This window comes from Malaclemys terrapin, chromosome 7, assembly GCF_027887155.1.
Source record: "Malaclemys terrapin pileata isolate rMalTer1 chromosome 7, rMalTer1.hap1, whole genome shotgun sequence".
Lineage (NCBI taxonomy): Eukaryota > Metazoa > Chordata > Testudines > Emydidae > Malaclemys > Malaclemys terrapin.
The window spans coordinates 116,571,492-116,582,826 of NC_071511.1; positions in this window are offsets into that span (position 1 = coordinate 116,571,492).

Sequence of the window (11,335 nt, forward strand, 5' to 3'; positions counted from 1 at the left end):
GGTTTTTCTTTAATGCTGAATGCTAAACACTGGTTAATCTCAATTCATTATGCGAATTTCTCTCATCACAAGAGCTACTTAATACCATGGATTAGAAAAGCTTTGTACAGGCATCAGTCCTTGGATCAGGCCAGGCTGCGTTCAACACAGGAGTGGGAGTCATGAAAAGTGGTTTTCATACTTCACCCTGATATTGGGGCTGATTTGGTTCCTGGCATAATGTAGAGCAGCCTCAGAACGTCTCTAATTTGTGTTGGCTGCAAACAGTCCTTAAGAAGATGTTCCACCAACCAGGAATAACCAGAGCACAGTTGAGCTCACTTCCCTCTGAACATACCACCTACACCTGGGCTAGAAGCAATGCAAATCCGAGACTGAACTGACACACAGACTTTACTGGGACCTTGTCTGGGTGGGGTGGGGGTCGGGGGGGGAGGGATGTGCTAGAGAGTGGGGGCCATGGCCACGCACATGAGAGAGAGAGAGAGAGAGCTAGCTGCCCTAAGTTACACCCGGGGCTTTTTGAGCCCTGGAGCAGCCCAGAATTGGAATGACAACAAAGATGGATTAAAGCTGCTTTTGTCCTCTTCCTCTGGCCTGCACCTTATCTGCTCCCCGTTCTGGAGGTGTGGAACAGACTCTCACCCCCAGCGTTTAGATTGTCAGCTACTTGGGACAGGGATGGTCATCTTATTCTGTGCGTTCACAATTACTAGAAGAAGTGGACTCTGATATTTGACAGGGGCCCCAAGTGCTATTACAGTACAAATAATGTGAAGCTATTTACAATCCAAGCCCCATTTTGCCTCAGAATTTTCAGTTTGTATATTTTCCAGTGTAAAGAGATTAAAAGTATGTTTTGAGTACAGGAAGGAAACAAGATGATATTGGCTGTGATCAGACAAGATTTTCTGTAGCAAACGATGAGAGAGGGCAGGCGAACAAAATAAATTGTAAGCAAAAACTGCTCCAGGATTGGCTAATTTTGTACAGTGTAGTGAGCACACTGAAAGACACAGCCTAATTCACAAGTGTACTTCCGTAATTCTGTTCTCATGGACTGGTGTCCCATGACATTATAGTCTTGTAATTCAGATACTTATAATTTACTATATTTAATAAGGAGCCGAATGTTAAAACTAACTTTCATTATAAATAGCGTATTCACAACACCTTTTGCCTCACACTGGCCCTTCAGTGTACTGCAGGCTATTAGAATTTACTCGCTCTGTAGGTCTCAAATGTCTTACATTGTCCAGAATAAAGGATTTTAAAAAGCTCTTTGAAACTAACCACAAAAATGCTATATCTTGGAAAACACTCGTTGACATAGGCATTAGTTGGCATGAGCCACTTGTAGTTTTCAGCCAGTTAATACTGTTCTGATTTGGAACAGATGTTGGTATTTTCTTCAATCTATAAAGCATTTCTGTATTGGATTCCTCTCTTGTCAGTATGTATCCGGGTCTGTTTTCACTTGCATACTGTCCTGTAGGTGCCCTCTATCTGCACTCATTCCTCTATATTTCTGGTTTATATTTGCACTTCTGCCAACCCTTTTTTACATGTGGTCCTCAACTCTTCAACATTTCATCCACCTTTGTATTTAACAGCATTCCATTTCCCCCTTTTACTTGGCCTTATTCTGGTGGAAAAAATGGCTGTTGAGAGGCCAAGCTCAGGAATAAATTAGTCTTTTTATTCACCTTATTGTAAAGAGAGAGATGATTAATAACAGGAAGTGACTGCTTAGATTACCAGGCAGGACATATAAGCAGCTGTGGAAAATCACTTAACTGAACAAGAACTTTGTGGAAAGATTTGTAATAAGACCTAACCTTCACCTTTCTCTTTTCTAGATTGTGCCCATGGAAAGCTGGCTGATCACAACAGATCAAATTTACGTTGTGCATAAATGTATGATGAAACTTATTTTTGTTCCGAATTCTTATAGCTGCCTTTGCAACCTCACATCAAGATATGCTTGATTCCACAGGGCACCTCCTGACGATCTGGTCCTCAATGGAACAAGTAGCAGGAATGTAGGTGCCAAGTTAGGTGCCTAAATACCTTGAGGATCTGGACTAAAGGCTTCTCGTACAGAGTGGGCCAGAGAATGAGATGGCTGGAGAACCTGTGGATTGGAATAAAGTAACAGGAAGGATTTCACTCTGGTTAGTGGTTGGGAAGTTCTGCCAGCTAAGTACCAAATTTGCCTTCAAAGAGGTTGCACAGGCATAACTAATTGGAACTTAAGTTATGTCTACACTGCAATTAAACACCTGTGGCTAGCCCAGGTCAGCGGACTCAGGCTTGGCTCGGGCTGCGGGGCTGTAATATTGCGGTGTAAACATTCGCATCCTGAGAGCCCCAGCCTGAGCTCGACCATCTATGCTGTAATTTTACCGCCCCGCAGCCGAAGCCCAGCAATCCAGAGTCAGCTGATCCGGGCTAGCTGCGGGTGTTTAATTGCAGTGTAGACATACCGTAGGGAACAACTCCATTGTTGCACATGAAGGAATAGAATTGTGTTCACTCTCTTCGCTGCCGTTGTTTTACAGAAATAGAATTATATAGTTCTCCGTGCATTGAAGAAGTGGGATTTTTACCCACGAAAGCTTATGCCCAAATAAATGTTAGTCTTTATGGTGCCACCAGACTCCTCGTTGTCAAAAAATTCCCAACCAACTCTTCTGTTGAATAAGAAGGTGCCATTTTTGTATTGCCACTTTTCAAACTAGAAATCCACTTTAAATACCAGGGGACAGATTTTGATCTTTGTTACATTACAGCAAGATCAAAGTAATTCCATTGATTTGACTGGAATTACTTCAGATTATACTTTACAGAGAAGAATCCCAAATGTGATTTGAGGGCTGGAAAAAATGCCTTAATGAGAGAGACTTAAAGCTTCATCTTATCAAAGAGAAGCTGAAGAGGTGATGTGGTCTTGGTGTCTAAGTACCTTCACAAGGAGAAGATACTGGGTACTAATGGGATCTTTAATTTAAGGAGAAAAGGCAGAAAAGAACAGCGGGCAGCTGGAGCCATACACACTCCAGTGAGAAATAAGGCCCTAGTTTTTAACAGTGCATGTGATGAACTATTGGAATAAACTTCCAAGGGAAGTGGTTGACTCTCCATCTCTTTTGTGTCTATAAATCCAGCCTGGATGCTTGTCTGGAAGATGCTTTAGTCCAGTGGTCTCCATCCCTTTTATGCACAAGATCACTTTTTGAATTTAAGTGCAACCCAGGATCTACCCTGCCCCGCCCCGCCCCGCTCACTCCATTCCCCCGCTCTATCACTTGCTGTCCCCCCACCCTTACTCACTTTCACCGAGCTGGGGTGGGGGGGGGTGCAGGCTCTGGGATGGGGCCAAGGGGTTCGGAGTGTGGGAGGGGGCTCGGGGCTGAGCCTGGAGCAGGGGGCTGTGGTTCAGGAGAGGGTGGGGGGGACAAGCTCTGGGAGGGAGATTGGGTGCAGGAGGGGGCTCTGGGCTGGGGCAGAGTGTTGGGGTGCAGGAGGGGGTATGGGGTGCTGGCTCTGGGAGAGGGCTTAGGGCTGGGTGTTGGGGTGCGGGCTCCCGCCAGGCAGCACTTACCTCAGTGGCTCCTGGTCGGCGGCACAGCAGGACCCCCGGGGGGGTGGGGCAAGTGGCTCTGCGTGCTGCCCCTCTCTGCAGGCACCACCCCCCGCAGCTCCCATTGGCCACAGTTCCCCGTTCCTGGCCAATGGGAGCTGCGGGGGCAGTGCTTGCAGGCAGGAGCAGCGTACGAACATCGTTGCTCCCTCCCCTGGGGTCATGGGGGTATGTTGGTCGCTTCTGGCCCCAGCATGGGGCCAGGGCAAGCAGGGAGCAAGCCTGTCTCAGCGGCAGCCCCGCTGCACCAGGGACTTTTAGCGACTGGAGATTGCGATCAACTGGGAGAGTCTCCAGGATCGACCAGTCGATCACGATCAATCGGTTGGTGACCACTGCTTTAGTCAAATCCAAGTGACTAAGCTCAATAGAGGGGTGACTGGGTGAAATTCTATGGCCTGTGTTGTACAGGAGGTCAGACTAGATGATCTGACAGTCCTTTTTGGCCTTAAACTCTATGAATGAGTCAAAATCTGTCCTATTTGCTTTATACCAAATAGTTGTCAGATCTTGGAATAAAAAATTTGTGAAAAGCCCAATGGTCCTGTTATCGGATGCTTCTCCAGTTTGTCTGATGGTGGCAAAAGTCAGAGCAAACAGATAGGGGACCTTAACACTGGATTGATCGCTTGCCTAGACTGCTTTTCAAAGCCAACCACTCTAAAGAATCACTATATACCTCCCATCAGGACTCAGTGCTCTGTTTACATATCACTCTCTGATAAGCAGATAAATGAACTAAAAGCAACATTGTTTGGAAAGGGAAAAGAGACAAAAATAATCTCATTCTGCTGAGCAAACAAAGGCTTTCTGTTTGCTGTAAGCTGTGGAAGCCAGATCCTTCACACGGGCCTGTATCCCCGGCACCTTCCACAATAGCCATTGCAAAGGATTCTGGGAAGGGATAACTTAAAGACAACTCTATATAAAAACAGTGGCATGAAACGTGCTCAGAGGCAGATGAATGGGAACAGCTCTGTGCTGAGTACGCGTGAAAAATCTGGCCATAAAACAACAAGAAGCAATAGTTTCATTCGGTTAGGCAAGCGCTCAGATATGAGCAGAAACTTCATTACAATGGGGCAAAGCACCCCATTTACATCTAACCTTATCCATCCTTTCCATCCATCACTGTGTTTTTAGAGAATCTCAGTAGGTTATATTAGTGGTTAATGCTGTATATTTTTGAAAGATACCGTATACATTGAAAGTGGTTTCAAACGCTTCAACCGTTCAAATTGTCTCTGCGGCTAATTACCAAAAATCTCTTTTTGGAGCTGAAGTATATTTACTTGGGTTATGTAAGAGACTTGTTCTGATGCCAAACTAAGGTGCAATTAATGCATTGGCATATTAGTCTGTGTCTATTGAATAATTTTAGCAGCTGTATTCTGACAAAAAGCAGGTGAGTGATAAATTGGGAAGTTTCAGAGTAGCAGCCGTGTTAGTCTGTATCCGCAAAAAGAAGAACAGGAGTACTTGTGGCACCTTAGAGACTAACAAATTTATTAGAGCATAAGCTTTCGTGGACTACAGCCCACTTCCTCGGATGCATATAGAATGGAACATATATTGAGGAGATATATATACACACATACAGAGAGCATAAACAGGTGGGAGTTGTCTTACCAACTCTGAGAGGCCAATTAATTAAGAGGAAAAAAAAAAAAAAAAAACTTTTGAAGTGATAATCAAGCTAGCCCAGTACAGACAGTTTGATAAGAAGTGTGAGAATACTTACAAGGGGAGATAGAATCAATGTTTGTAATGGCTCAGCCATTCCCAGTCCTTATTCAAACCGGAGTTGATTGTGTCTAGTTTGCATATCAATTCTAGCTCAGCAGTCTCTCTTTGGAGTCTATCTCCCCTTGTAAGTATGCTCACCCTTCTTATCAAACTGTCTGTACTGGGCTATCTTGATTATCACTTCAAAAGTTTTTTTTTTTTTTTTCCTCTTAATTAATTGGCCTCTCAGAGTTGGTAAGACAACTCCCACCTGTTTATGCTCTCTGTATGTGTGTATATATATCTCCTCAATATATGTTCCATTCTATATGCATCCGAAGAAGTGGGCTGTAGTCCACGAAAGCTTATGCTCTAATAAATTTGTTAGTCTCTAAGGTGCCACAAATTGGGAAGTATAAAGCAGTGGTTCTCAACCAAGGGTTCAGGGCCCCACGAGCAGATTTCAGGGGGTCTGCCAAGCAGGGCCAGCATTAGACACACTGGGGCCCAGGGCAGAAAGCCAAAGCCCCACTGCATGAAGCTGAAGCCCGGGGCTCTGAGCCCTACCACTTGGGGCTGAAGCTGAAGTCTAAGGCTTGGTCTACACTACCCCCCCTAATTCGAACTAAGGTACGCAACTTCAGCTACGTGAATAACGTAGCTGAAGTCGAAGTACCTTAGTTCGAACTTACCTTGGTCCACACGCGGCAGGCAGGCTCCCCCGTCGACTCCGCGGTACTCCTCTCGCCGAGCTGGAGTACCGCAGTCGACGGCAAGCACTTCCGGGTTCGACTTATCGCGTCCAGACTAGACGCGATAAGTCGAACCCAGAACTTCGATTTCCAGCCGTCGAACTAGCTGGTAAGTGTAGCCAAGGCCTAAGAAATGTAGCTTCATGGGGGGCTCTGTAGCATGGGCCTTGGGCAGTTGCCCTGTTTTCTATCCCCTAATGCCAGTCCAGGCTTTTATATGCAGAAAACAGTTGTTGTGACACAGGTAGAGTTTTTATAACATGGGTGGGGGGATGCGCTAAGAAAGAAAAAGGTTGAGAACCCCTGGCATAAAGAATTCAGTACAAAGCTTTCTCTAACTGCATTCCCAGCCAGATGGAAACAGCTTTAATTTCAGAACCAAACAAATAATGGAGTGCTGTATTTTGGGGATTTGGTTTTACATTTCCAGGTTTTATGGGTGTTTGACATGTACCTGGAGTGATGCAATTTGGAACTGCCTGTATCTTATATTCAGCACTCCAATTGATCACAGTTTTAACAATGGACATTATTAGTGATTTGGAGAAAAAAATGTGACATGGTTGAATGAAACTCAGAGAGAGAATTTAAAGTTGATCATATCAAGAATTTGAAATTGCAGTTCTCGTTCTTATATTTCATCCACTGGTTCTGATTATGAGTTTTCAACTGCAATAGTTCAGTTCTGACCACCAGAAAGTTAAAAAAACTAAGGAATATTTAGGTCAGTGGTTCTCAAACATCACTGCACCGTGACACCCTCCCCCCCCCCTTCTGACAACAAAAATTACTACATGACTCCAAGAGTGGACCGAAGCCCGAGCCCACCCTAGCCTCACCGCCCCAGGGTAGGGGCCGGGGTGCGGGCAAAGCTGAAGCCCAAGGGCCTCTGGACAAGAGGCATGTAACCTTAGCCCCCCTTTCCAGGGCTGAAGCTCGAGGGCTTTGGCCTCGGCCCTAGGCCCCAGCAAGTCTAACATCAGCCTTGGTGACCCCAGTAAAATGGGGTTGTGTCCCACTTCGGGGTCCCGACCCACAATTTGAGAACCCCTGATTTAGGTTGAATAATTGGTATGATAGTGCCTACAGGCCCAATGAAGGTCAGAGCCTCATTGACCTAGGTACCATAAGCACCCAAAATAAGAGAGACTCCTGCCCTTAACATTCTAAATAAATAAGATAAATGAGGAGAAAGAAGTATCCTCATCCCCATTTTAAGGATAGGGCGCTGAGGCACAGAGAGATTAGTCATACAGGGAGTCTGACAGAATCAAGAGCTGCACCCTCAATCTCCAGCCAATGCCTTACCCACAACACCATCCTTCCTTTCAAGAAGAAGGCTGAGCTGTAATTGCTGTTAGGGTGGAACCGTTTTTCAATGACAAGGATAGACACCGCAATGCTTGAGCTGTTTACAGGTATTTCACTGAAGAAAGACGCGTTGGGAGTGATCCTGCAATGGCAGAAGGGTGGGCTAGGTCAGGGGTTCTTAACCTTTTACTTTCCCAGTCTGCTCCCCCCCCTACTCCCAGCATGCTGTAAAGGCCTCCATGGCCCACCTGTGCCACAACAACTGTTTTTCTTCATACCCAGTAGATTAAAAGGCAGGGCTGGCATTAGGAGGTAGCAAGCAGGCCAACTGCCTGTGGTCCCACACCACAGGACACCCTGGAAAGCTGAGTTGCTCAGGCTTTGGCTTCAGCCCCACGCAGCTTGGGCTTCAGTTTTCTGCCCTGAGCTCCAGGGAGTCTAATGCTGGCCCTGCTCTCCGGTTTATTTTCACGGACCCCCTGAAACTTGCTCATGGCCCCCCAGGGAGCCCCGGACCCCTAGTTGAGAACTGCTGGGCTAGGTGACCTCGAATGCCTTTTCTGTTTCTACTGCCTGTTATTCTCGGAGCCTTTGCCCAGCGTTACACAATGGCACCTTGTTATCGAGTCTCTGGTGAGTACTTTGGCAGCCAAGACGCTTTTCCACTCAGTCACATCTGCATACGTTGCAGTGTCATGGAGCTGATAGAAACTGGCACAAACAAGCTTCTAATAGGCACTTACGTAAAACAAATAATTTTTTTTTTAAAAACCCAAGGTGCTTTTCCTCTTTGGCTTTTGGATTGAACTTGGTTTTTCCCTACGTGCAGCATGGGTGGTAAGGATGCAGGAGAGAAAATTATTCCAGTGCAGGGGATCCACAAGTTAGTACTTAGTTCTTTTAATGCATAGATGTCAAAGGGCTTTACAAAGGTAGGTTTTGCATTATTAACTCATTGTACAGATGGGGAAATGGAGAGGCAGAGAGGTGAAGGGAGTTATCCAATGTCAATCATTGGCAAAGCCCAGAATAAAATAGAGCCCACTCCTACAACTCTTATTCATCCAAATCTAGGATCGGAGCCTTAGACTACTCTTAAAGAACCTGTCGTAGGGTGGAATGGCCCTTTAAGAGAATTGGACTTAGTCGCACCTGTGACTAATTAATTGCCTCCCAGGTGATGGGTTTGATTTCTTTTGTTGGTGCTTACATAACCATTACGTCACAAAGGGAGGAGGAAATAGAAACATCAGCTAGCAGAACCTGGGGTTTTGGAAAGACCTGTTGAGCTGAGCAAGTGGCTACAGAAAGTGGAGGTGGAGAAAGACTTGTTTTGATTTCCATTGACATTTGAACAGTGATGTTTCAATAAACCAGGCCCCAAGAAGGAATGTTATTTCTCTTGCAAGCATCTGGATGCAGTTTTTAGAGGAAACCGAGACTGGGGCATAGTCCAATGCTAAATTGGCTATTACCCTGCCGTGGAGCCCAGTCCTCAAAGACACTAAATATCCTCCGCTTCTATTGATTTCAGCAGAATGCTCTGAGGGCCAGATTTGTAAAGGTATTTAGGTGCCTGAAGATGCAGCCAGGCATCCCAGATGATTTTCAAAATTGCCTAGGTGCCTAACTCCCATTGAAATCAGTGAGACAACTTGCAGAGTAAGAGTGTCACAATTGGTCCCTAAATCAGCTGATCTGACTCGTAAAAGCCTTCCAAAGTCGGAATCCAGTCGGTTACAGTATTGCCGTGGATTGGTGTGGACCACGTTTGATTTCTCTGGACTGTTCTCCCTGGGACTTGCCATTTCCTAGTCATCTGGAGCGGGGGATAATTCAGGGCAGGTGTTTGGTGCCAGTGGGATGCTTGAAGTGCGCATGAAGTGCCTGCCTCATGGGTTGAGTGAGGCTTTAGCTGGCAATTAGGCGCAGCACACACGGACTCCTGCTGCCTCCCGTCCTTCCCAGCCGCCCACCTGCCTGTCTGCACGCAGTGAAAACAGTGATTTAAAGGAGCTGAGTTGTGGGAAGTACAATTTAATCGTTCTCATTTTTAAATCACTCCCCTCCCTCGTCATCTCCTAGCAGGCGGTTTCCAAGGAGCAGCTCCCCCAGCAGCAGTGTAGGCTCAATGCAGCGACCCTTCCAGTGCAACGTCTCGCCTTGACGTGAATTGGTCCCGTCTAGCTTTTGAGATGAGACTCGCTGATGGGATTTAGTGCCCTGGGGCACAATTCCCCAGGAACTAGCCTGCTGGGCTAGATCCTGAGTTGGTATCAAAGCCTTGCTGATTTACACCAGCTAAGGATCTAGCCAGTGTAGGCTAAGGGACAGAGTGCACCTGCCATGTTTCACCTGGGAGGCCATTCTTATGGCCAAGATAGGAATGCCTGGACTGAGAGTATCCATCGTGGAAAACTCTTTGTCTCTTGCAGTCCATTCAGGCAATCCTTCAGAGCATTACCCTGCCTGAAAAAATCCATACCGCCGGCCTGGAAAGAAAGCCCTGTTTGAAAACACTCATCTGCTCCTCTAAAGTGAGCTAGGGTAAGGCCAGTCTCCAAGTCAATTCCCATCTGCTCTGCCTTCTTTACAATGAGTGCCTGGAGCACAACTAGAGAGTGTGATGTTGTGTTTAGGAAACCGAAAGCACACTGCAATGTACTGAAAAATATTGCTTTGTTAAACACAAAGAGGAAACCGCCTCAGCGGTGGGGGTAAAGAATATTCCACTGAGCAGGGCTTTCAAGCACATGCACAGAACCCACCGTTCTCACCGAGTCATGGCAGAGGTTCTGGGGTGCTGACGGCAGAAACCACGTATTTGAGTTGTTACTATGTCAAGGCAGCAGGGGGGGGAGGGCGTGCGGGGCTGCACCCCTAGTCCCAGCACCTGTGAGGCCTGGACAGCCTTGGGCTTCTCCAAAGTCATAGGCAGGTTTTCTTCAAAGGCCATCACTGAAATAGCCCTGCAGTTTAGCTGAGGCAGAGTCTAACTGAGAGTTACTGCTGTATTTTGTAGTGCCAGCAGTAATTTTGCAAAAGAGCACGCTCACCCCCATAGATGCCTGCAGCCGTGTCTTGGCCAGTCTGAGTGCTGTTAACAGTTCAGGCATGGATACAAATGAAGTTCCCACCTATGGGAGCTGTGAGTTCTCAGCACCTCAGGCCCTTAAATATGTTAATCCTCTGTAGACCCACCCATATGCTTGTCTGCTTTCTACCCGCCTTGCATTTATTTTCTGTTAATAAATGTTGATTGTGTTTCTAAACCTATTGTCAATCACCATGAACTGAGAATGCTCTGGGCAAAAGCAAGGTATCTGTAAAATATGTTTCAGCCTCTCAGTAGCACCAAAGGGGAATCTGCAGTGAAACAGCTGTTTCGGGGAGACTGACTGCCCAAGGCTTTTCAACGACTCTTACTATTATTCGCTTTGTGTGGGCACTGAACGTGGCAGGCTTGTGAAATCCGGCTGAATATGTTAACAGTCCCTGATTTACACACCAAACACATTCAAAGCCAGCAGGCCACCAAATAAATGGACAGCTGTGCTCCAATCTATTTCTGCGATAGTCATTCGCCGCTTTATTTATCTCCCCTGTGTCATATATCAACCTGCAGCAGAGCGCACTCTCTCATTCCCGAATGAAATCAAAAAGAGCCTGGAACAACTTGGGTGACCACAGCATGTTTGCTTAGCTCTGAAACGTACGTAGCCAGTGAACAATCCAAACCAAGTTGCTTCTTTCTATTGCTAGCTCATTTTTTCTTAAATCTTCTGAGCAATACTTACGGCACCAGTAGAGTGTTACGTGCAAACCAGAACCCCGTCCAAAGGCAGATGGTGTTTTAAGAAGCAGCTGAATGCCCAGAAGAGAGTCCGGAAAAAGAAAACGAGGA